This window comes from Myxocyprinus asiaticus, chromosome 25 (assembly GCF_019703515.2).
Source record: "Myxocyprinus asiaticus isolate MX2 ecotype Aquarium Trade chromosome 25, UBuf_Myxa_2, whole genome shotgun sequence".
Lineage (NCBI taxonomy): Eukaryota > Metazoa > Chordata > Actinopteri > Cypriniformes > Catostomidae > Myxocyprinus > Myxocyprinus asiaticus.
Window position 1 is genome coordinate 34,700,423 of NC_059368.1, and position 10,393 is coordinate 34,710,815.

Sequence of the window (10,393 nt, forward strand, 5' to 3'; positions counted from 1 at the left end):
ACCTGGTCCTCGGCCACTCCTCCACCCTCTAGTGGACGACAGCCACGCCTTCCCGGGCGGATCGGAGGCAGTCCTCCAGCCCCTGGTGGACGGAATGCCCCGCCGCGTTTTCGGTGGACGGTGGGGTTTCCCCGCCCCTGGCAGTGGTTCTCCCGCTACAGGCGGTCTACCAGGAGCCCCTCCCCACTCGCGGTCGGCAGTCCTTTCTTGACTCTGCCACATTTTAGCGGCCGGCAAGGGTCTCCTCTGCCCCTGGCAGCAGCCCTGACCATTCCAGGTGGTCGGCTAGGAGCCCCTCCTCCTCTTGTGGTCGGCGGCCATTTCTCTGCTCTCAGGATGGCCGCGGCTGCTCCGTTGGGGTGGATGGTAACTCCTTCCCGGGTTTCAGCACCAGTGTAACAAAGTTCAATGGAAAAGAGGAGGCGAGAACCGGCTTGACAATATAAATAATATTTTAATAAAACAAAAAGACACAAACATAAACACATGCAGGGCAGCTGCCCGTAACTCTCTCTAGAACTGCCGCTTCCGGTCGCCTTTATCCCTCTCAAGGGCTTGATTAGCCTGATTAGGGGCCGGGTGTGCAGCATCACGACCCGGCCCCTCACTCCTCCCTGCCACATCAGTTTATTTTCTCACTTTTGTTTGAAGAGTCAGACGTGGTTCCACTGCAATATAAAATAATTTCTTAAATCTTTTTTTTTTTTTTTTTTTTTTTACTGGAAAACTACACAAAATCATGATTAAGAAAATTATTTGCTGCAGTGTTTCTAAAGTGTTATTTAATCTCAATGCATTTGATCTAAAAAAATAAATAAATAAAAAAAATAAAAAATAAAAAAAAGAGAGCGAATGAGAGCTTACAAAGCTCTGTCTCTATAAGGCTACTGCATATAACATAAACGCTATCACATTACATAATATTCCATGTAGTCCAAATACAAATTAAATTCAAAGATGTATCCTCAACTAAACTATGTCCCACTGGCAAATGGTAGCCTAACAGGAAAAGACCAATGCTGCAAACTAAAATGTCTGTCGTTCATATGCAGCACTCTTGAGGAATGGAAGTTAGCCAACACCATAAAGCGTTACAGAAGTTACCTCTACCTCCTAGACCCTAAACTAAAGTTAGACGAAGTTGGGCATACAGTAAATCAGTTTGGATTAAAGTACTCAATAAATGAAGTTATATGTCTGTAAAAATATCTAAGTAGGGCAATTTGATAAGCTCAAACTTGATTAGCTTTTCCAGACAGCATTGTGTTCTGACTGGTATAGAATTTATACACATTTCATTATAGCATTTTCAATGATGACTCAATTTATTAGCATCATAAACATTTATTGCAGTTTACAATATGATCTTTACCCTTTAAATTAGAAGCCTAATGCAAAGGGGCCAGCAAGTTCCTCACTTTGTAGGATTGGCGATCTTGCCCATGAAGAGGATGCTCTTGGTGCTGTCCTCTACAATTAGCAGCATGAAAGGCTGGTTGAGGGTCACAGTGTCTGGCAGGGATATGGGCACCATTTCAATCGTGGTTGCAGCTGCTGCCTCAGTGCCTTTCTCATCAACACTGAGGACTGCCTGGTGGACAACCTGGAAATGGTGGCCAAAGTGTAGTATGGCTCTCTAGGTATAGTATAATACTGCATTCATATGCGTATACATCTTTAGGTTTATCAAACTTTAGTAGTCCATCAAAATGGATAAAAGAAAAAAAAGATTTCCACATGTACCTGTGACACCTTGACTTTGATCTTCTCTTTGATTCCAGAGAAATCTGCATTGTCACCGAACGCGTCAACCATTCCCATGTCCTGCAGAGTGGTTTTCAACTTGGAAGTTGCAGAGATGGAGAACTTGGGCATAAACAGGTCCACAAAGCTAAAGGACAGAAAAAGTAGAAATGGAATAAATGCACCAATATCACCAAACATCAATGAATGGATATGCCAACATAGACAGGAGGAAGGATTCAAACAGTGGACCATCCCAGTGCTGTTACAATTAATATCAACTCTCTTGGAGTGTCACTTGTCCAATTAGATTAGTGGACCAATGTTTGAACATTCAGTCAATGTAATTCTGAGATTTTGGTATTTTTTATTTATTTCTGTGCAAAAACCACGAGTTAGAAAAGATATAGCACACTAAGTCAGAACAGTCCAAAGGTCTGTACCAAGTTTGGTGGATGAAGCTTGAAAGCTGTAGGGCGAGTTACATCTAATAATTTTGGTCTTTGTATAGGGATTTTGGAAAAACTCTAATAAGCCTTGTGGGAAAAAAAAAAAAAAAAAAATTAATAAATAAATAAATAAAATAAATTATATATATATATATATATATATAAATCACACAAAAGGTAAGTGGTAACACGGTATGATCTGAATGTACATCTTGTATTACCTTCTGAAGAGTTTATTGTGCCAGTTCTTAATAAGGTGTCTGCAGATGGAGTCTTCATCCTCCTTCATCTTGCCTTCATCAGGGAGAATGATCATCATGGAAGTGTTGCCTTTGTGGGTACCATCATGACTGTAGTGTTGTTGCCATGGTCTTGATAGATGTCATAGCGGCCGGTTCTCTTCATCATGTCTACTTGGACCTTGGTGTCCTTGTCCACATGGAAATCAGCTTTGTGGGTCAGAGCTACGTCAAATGGATTTTTCCTACCAGGACAAAATGAAAGATATGTCACTGCAACTCAAAGCCTACAACAATCAACCAACAAACTAAAACTTCTACAAATATTAGTACTTATGTGGAGAATACTAATAGAAGTACCTCTGAAGTACATATAATTGATCAGCATCGTCACCACGTCTGGATTCAGGTCCTTTACCATATTGGTGATCTTGTCATGGGTTTTCTTGGCAATGAACTTGTTAATCTCCTGTTCAGCAATCTCAGGTTTGGAAAAGTCAACACTGAAGACTTCACTGTGGTAAAAATGATGAACGTCTTTCATGAACTTGTCCACCACTTTTAAACCTTCTCTCACGGCCACACCAGCACCTGCCTCCAACTGCATGGCTTCCTGACTGTGGCCCAGCATGTGGAGTAAGTGCTTATAGCCCTCACTGACCTGCTGTGCCTGCAACGCATTGTAACCCAGGCTGCTATATATCTGTGAATGAGTGTTACCCTTGGCACCAACAGCCAGCATACTCAAAGCCATGGCAATACTAACCAGGGAGAAGAAAATGTTCTTACCCTGGGCTTCAGGGTTGAGAGTGAGTTTCTTGTAGATAGCGAAGGCAAAGTCGGCATTGTGTGGAGCGAGCTGATGGCAGGAATCATCCCCCTTATGTTTGGGATGAGGTTCATCTTTTCCATGGTGGAGATGGTGGTGGTCGTGGCCATCATGTCCGACATGGGGAGCAGCCAGGCTGTCACCACCAGCAAGGCAGCAATCACATAGCAATACACTGTTCCCCACATTTTCTCACCTGTATGTTTTAAAACCAAAGAACTCAACATTGTGAAACAGATCTCACTGGGAAAGAAATGAAAATAAATTCTTGAGGCTTATTAACATCAAGTCTGAATTTTCAATATGAATGTTCAGTGTGAACAAAGCTTTTGAATAGGAACAATGGATTCCAATGGCACTATTCACACCGGGTCCAACAAATTGTCAGCTGACAATCCGAAGGTTTTATTTAGGGAGAGCAGTCCGTTTTTTTTCTTCTTCAGACTAAGAAGAAAACTGATCGACCATTGAGATAAGTGCTTTTAATCACATGTCCTGAACCGCTGCAGCTACAAAATCCAGTGTGCTGGTGCACCATAAGTTACTTAGTAAACCAACAATAAACACTTAAAGAAAACAACTAGGAACTGCCATTGAAGATGGATGTGGAGCTGCTCTTGTCTTTAGTATCCGAGCACAAGGAATTATACTGTATGATAAATGCCACAGCGGCTATAAAAATGCAGCCTGATCTCATTATTATACGCAGGTATTTGTAGGTTAATATTTTTAACATTTTGAAAGTGTCTAAAATGTAAACATTTTAACGTGTTTACACCTTTAGAAATGTAAAATATTTACAAATCCATTATAAATATACAGTATTTGTATATGTAATTTATTATATACTAAATACTGTAACTATATTTTAAATGTTTTACTGTTGTTGATATTTTAAATCCCATAACCCTACCCCAACCCCTAAACATAACCACTTTTCAACAATATAAAAACATGTAACAAGTAGATTAATGTACAGTGACAATAATTTGTTTCAATATATTCATTTACATATATTTTACAGCTGCTAATCCCACCCTACCCCTAAACCTAACCATAACAATATCTTAACCATATAAAAAAAAAAAAAAAAAAAAAAAAAAAAAACGTAAGCAGATAAATGTAATCACAATAAATGTATTCAGAAAAACAGCAAAATTCAGTAAAGTAGTAGTCCAAAGGGCAATGTGCTGCATCCGATGTGCTCCTTGATGGGATACAATAGCGTTGTGTGAGGTAGAGAGTATAATTTAAGTTATTAATCACTGAAAATCTTCTCCTGATGTCTCTGTAACAGTGCCGTCATATCTCATTCAAACATACTGTATACGTCGCAGAATACGGCATGTCGGTCACAAGACATGTGAGAGCCAATGAGCATTTGACATCACTGCTAAAATCTGTCGTAATGCTTCTGAAATGAATTAAACTGTTATAATGTCATATTAGGTAAATGCATCAACTGTGTTAAATATGTGATGGCATTTAAAATGTAACTAATCTCACTGATTATACTGTAATTGCAATGCAATTAACTGATTAATTCCATGAATTCAATATTAATCGATTATACATTAACATTTATACTTTTATACATACATAAAATGATTAGTTTTAGATGCAGTCAGTATGTCCATGTTATACGTTTCGGTATCTATGCAAACGTATGTAAACGAATTTGGGTCTAGCAAACGGACACTTTACATAAGAATACATATGAATTCTTATGAGATCACGTTGAAAAATTAGACTAAGGAGGTATGGCAAGGAATGGCAAAAAGGGGAAAATTTTTATTTTGTGTTGAAATCATGAAATTGTTAGTAGGCTTTTTACTAAAGTTTTCATTAACGTTTGTGTTTTGCCATGGATTAATTATAATGGAGAAACTTGTACTGTACTGGATAAAACATTTTCAGGAGTGAATTTGCTTTTCATACAGATTGAGAAAATATCGTCTCAGATTTGGTGTGAATAGGCCTTAACTCTATTTTTTGTCTTGTTTTCCAGTAAAAATATCTACAAACCAAGATGCATTTACTGGAGAAGCAAAATGACATTAAATCGGTATATTATGCTTTCAGAGAAATCAAACTAAATTGCAACATACAAACAACCTACAAAACATTTGCCAATTAATATCTGACATCAGTTTTCTTCTCAAGTAAATGTGTCTTGATAGATATGATCTTATTTCGATATTTTTACTGGAAAATCTAAAAATATAAATGTTAGTCAAAGTTCAAAATACAAATTCAAAGTTATACTTATTCGCATAAATATCTGTTTTTGCATTCCACATATTTTAAGCAACACTATATAGAAGAATAGGCAAACTTTGTTTAAATACTGGCTTTAATTATTCTTTAGGAGAATTACTTACCATCAAAGTCCTCTTGACAGGAGACTGTTCGGATGGAGCCGAGTCAATTTATATTCTTTCAAGCATCAGCTGGGTAAAATCTTTAAACATTAACCTGTGAATGCAATCCCTCATGACTAACTGTTGCTCTACAGTTGCAGTGATGCAACACAGTTTTGGACTTTTGCATAAGTGCCTTTCAGTAGTCTTGTGTGTTGGTTGAGAGAGTAGATAAAATAATAAATAAAAATAAAAAAAAACACCCCACACACTAGTCATTCAGCAATTTGGGATTGATTAAACTACTTACAATACTGTATCCCACTCAAAGTGTTGATCAAAGAAGTCTTCTCATCTTAGAATACAATGGTGTTTCTTTATTTCCATATAGTGAAAAGTAGCAATCTAAATTAATGTGCTTTGATTTGAGGTTACTCTAAGGGTAAAAATGCTGCATTTGGGGATAAACTAAAATGACTGAATTTTAAACAAATGTTTTAAAATTACTGTCCAGGAAAATGTTTAATGAACATTTCCATGCGTAGACCTTGATGTACAGTGAGCACGCATTTACATGCAAGTTCTTACACCGATTATGCATAATAAGCTGACAATATGTGTGGTCATGTAAACACATTAAAAATAAACCAATCGACACATTTTTGCCCATTACCCTGATTTTGTGTGACATATAAACACCATTACCTGCTTTTTTCTGGCTTAATATGCACAAGTGTTGTGTGCATGGCTGTTGACGGTGTGACGTCAAAAGCAGAGAAGAACTTGATTATTTTAAATATCGTGTGACATTTTTGGAGATTTATTAATGCATGTCTGTGCATGTAAAAGGGTTCAATATGTGATGAGCTTCTTGTATCATCAAAATAAAAATAAAAATTGTTTAATTTTGTCAACAACACAGCTCTTTAAAAAACAAATGCTATATCTAATAACTTTATTATAAACTTTATAAAATTCAAAACACTTTACAGCCCATTCTTTCTCCCCTTAGTTTAAAAATATCTGCTAAACAATCTTACTCAGATTTATTGCAATCTCATTTTTGAAACTTGCACAGTAATACTGTAGCACTTCAGGCCAGTGTTTAAGATCCCCCTTCTTTTAGATTTAGTTTCATCCACAATCAATTCAACCTCAAAGTCTGCACATAGAGAGAGTGACACTCAACAAGTGATTACCTGTGGTCCTACATGTATACCTTCACATGAGTCGACTCCATATCTTTCTTCTGTGAGGGATTTGTACGATTGGCTGACTTGGCGAACACTGACCGAACACCCGTGCTTCTCAAGAGAGTCTCTAAAGTATATGTTTGGGAATCAGATCTCTGCCAACCGGTCAAACAGAGAAAGGAAATCAATGTGTTAGACCACAATGTCACACACTCTACATTTTATTGGCATGTTTACAACCGTTTAATTCAGAATTAAGCTTGAGCTATATAGTTTACAGAGCTGTTTGTGGCCACAAACAATGCTTTTGGCTTAATACAGCTCTGTCTGAACTGGATTATATCTAAATATAGGCTATACTTGCATGCATATAAACAGAATGAGAGAGGTACCCAAGCCTAAGGTTGGAAAGCCAGAATTTCATCTTTGCCACGGAGAGAGGGAGTTCTCTAGGGACTTCAATGAGACAGTATTTTATATATCCATGTGCTGTGTGGCATGATATACAAGCTATGTGTCACTGTTATCTTTACATTTTACTCTGGTGGCATGAATAAAGTTTGCGCTTCATAATCATTTGATTTGTTTATTGACTAACATTTGTACATACTAGAGAAGTCAATAGATTAAATTTTTTTAATCGCGATTAATCTCAGATTTTAAGTGTTGAAATTTGACTGTATATACTTATTTCATGTCAAAATGCATTTATTTCCTTCTTTGAAAAGAATACAATAGAACAAAACAATACTTAAAATGCTAGTACAAAGACAGAAATTCACTAAAGTAGCACCAATTCAAGTAACATTAAACATTTACCAAAGTTTAAGTGGGATGTTGACTGATTGATAGAACTACTATTCATTGCAATGTGCATTAAAATCTTTTAAACCCTCATCCTAAACAACATTTATCATAAGGCTATCACTTTAAATATGGAATGCACATGTTGCCCTGAAACAAATCAAGCACTGTGTTGAAAAGTGTCTTGTTCTGCATTTAGCTGCGACACTGCTGATGGAAATATAATTCATCCAAATTGTCTGATAATCATTAGCTGATGCTTCAGAAGCTCAGCCACAATGGGTACAAAGCTGAAATTGTTCAATTTCAGCAGAGCGTCAACAGACCCTCCACAGGAGAACAAGCTGCACAGAAGGCTTGTAAGAATTGACATGCTCATGTGGTAAAATACTGACTTACAAAAGACGCAAATAACTTGAAATTGTCATAAGTCCCATCAGCGTTTGTTTTATAAGAGGTTCTTTCTCCGGCATGGACTCACTGTTGTGTGTTTGTATCCAAGTGTAATGTCCCCACTGGACACAATCGCAAGTGTTCTGCCCTCTAATCAGTGTTCAGAACAAGGAGCTGAATAAAATGTTAATCTAATGTAAAATCGGTACATGCCTTTATCATGATTAAGAAAACATTTACATGTTATACATTTTAAATTAATCTCATGCATTAACGCTGACAGCACTAGTACATACACATTAAATATACACTGTATATTGACATTTGGCGTGAAATTTTTTTATCCCCCTTTTTCATCCCCAATTCGCAGGACAAGGACAAGTCTCAGTTGCCTCCACTTCTGAGACAAATCCACGCATCTTATCACATGGCTCATTGTGCATGACACCAGAGACTCTCAGCATGTGGAGGCTCAAACTACTCTCCACGATCCTCACACCTTACCATGCGTCCTATTGAGAGCAAGAACCACTAATTGTGACCGAGGAGGTTACCCCATGTGACTCCACCCTCCCTAGCAACCGGGCCAATTTGGTTGCTTAGGAGACCTGGCTGTAGTCATTCAGCATGCCCTGGATTCGAACTCACAACTCCAGGGGTGGTAGTCAGCGTCAGTACTAGCTGAGCTACCCAGGCCCCCACCATTATAGTGCTTTTTTATTTGTTACTATTATCACAGACCTATTACAATGTGGCTATACAGTCTGGGTGTTATGAATTTAGTAGTGTTAGCGTGTGATCCTCATTAGTTTGGTGTGTGATGCCCAGTTTTTGTCAGAACCAAAATTTACATAGTCTGTGTGTGATACCTAAACTCAGCAAAAAAAGAAACGTCCCTTTTTCAGGATGCTGTATTTTAAAGAATTTTGTAAAAATCCATATAACTTTACAATAAAGATCTGTAAAGGGTTTAAACAATGTTTTCCATGCTTGTTCAATGAACCATAAACAGTTACTGAACATGCACCTGTGGAACAGTCATTAAGACACTAACAGCATACAGACAGTAGGCAATTAAGGTCACAGTTATAAAAACTTAGGACACTAAGGAGACCTTTCTACTTACTCTGGAAAAACACCAAAAGAAAGATGCCTAGGGTCCCTGTTCATCTGCGTGAACGTACCTTAGGCATGCTGCATGGAGGCATGAGGACTGCAGATGTGGCCAGGGCAATAAATTACAATGTCCGTACTGCGAGACACCAAAGACAGCGCTACAGGGAGACAGGAAGGACAGCTGATTGTCCTCGCAGTGGCAGACCACATGTAAAACCGGCATAGGATTGGTACATCCGAATATCACACCTGCCGGACAGGTACAGGACGGCAACAACAACTGCCTGAGTTACACCAGGAATGCTCTATCCCTCCATCAGTGCTCAGACTGTCCGCAATAAGCTGAGAGAAGCTGGACTGAGGGTGTGTAGGCCTGTTGTAAGGCAGATCCTTACTAGACGTCACCAGTAACAACGTCGCCTATGGGCACAAACCCACCTACGCTGGACCAGACAGAACTGTCAAAAAGTGCTCTTCACTGGCGAGTCGTGGTTTTGTCTCACCAGGGGTGATGGTCAGACTCGCGTTTATCGTCAAAGGAATGAGCGTTACACCGAGGCCTGTACTCTGGAGCGGGATCGATTTGGAGGTGGAGGGTCCGTCGTGGTCTGGGGCGGTGTGACACAGCATCATCGGACTGAGCTTGTTGTCATTGCCTGCAATCTCAATGCTGTGCATTACAGGGAAGACATCCTCCTCCCTTATATGGTACCCTTCCTGCAGGCTCATCCTGACTTGACTCTCCAGCATGACAATGCCACAGCCATACTGCTCATTCTGTGCACGATTTCCTGCAAGACAGGAAAGTCAGTGTTCTGCCATGGCCAGCGAAGAGCCCGGATCTCAATCCCATTGAGCACATCTGGGACCTGTTGGATCAGAGGGGGAGGGCTAGGGCCATTCCCCCCAGAAATGTCCGGGAACTTGCCAGTGCCTTGGTGGAAGATTGGGGTAACATCTCACGGCAAGAACTGGCAAATCTGGTGCAGTCCATGAGGAGGAGATGCACTGCAGTACTTAATGCAGCTGGTGGCCACACCAGATACTGACTGGTGCTTTTGAACAGTTAGTACCTTTGTTCAGGAACACATTATTACATTTCTGTTAGTCACATGTCTGTGAAACTTATTCAGTTTATTTCTTAGTTGTTGAAACTTTGTTCAAACATAAAATGTACACGTTAAATTTGTTGAAAATAAAAGCAGTTGAAAGTGAGAGGACATTTCTTTTTTTGCTGAGTTTAGTATTTTAGAATCTGTTCAGATTT

General features: G+C 39.0%; 1 pseudogene; it reads right to left on the minus strand.

Moving 5' to 3' along the window:
- Positions 1 to 695: 695 nt before the first annotated feature.
- Positions 696 to 3,448, minus strand: LOC127416266 (alpha-1-antitrypsin homolog; annotated as a pseudogene).
- Positions 3,449 to 10,393: the final 6,945 nt, after the last annotated feature.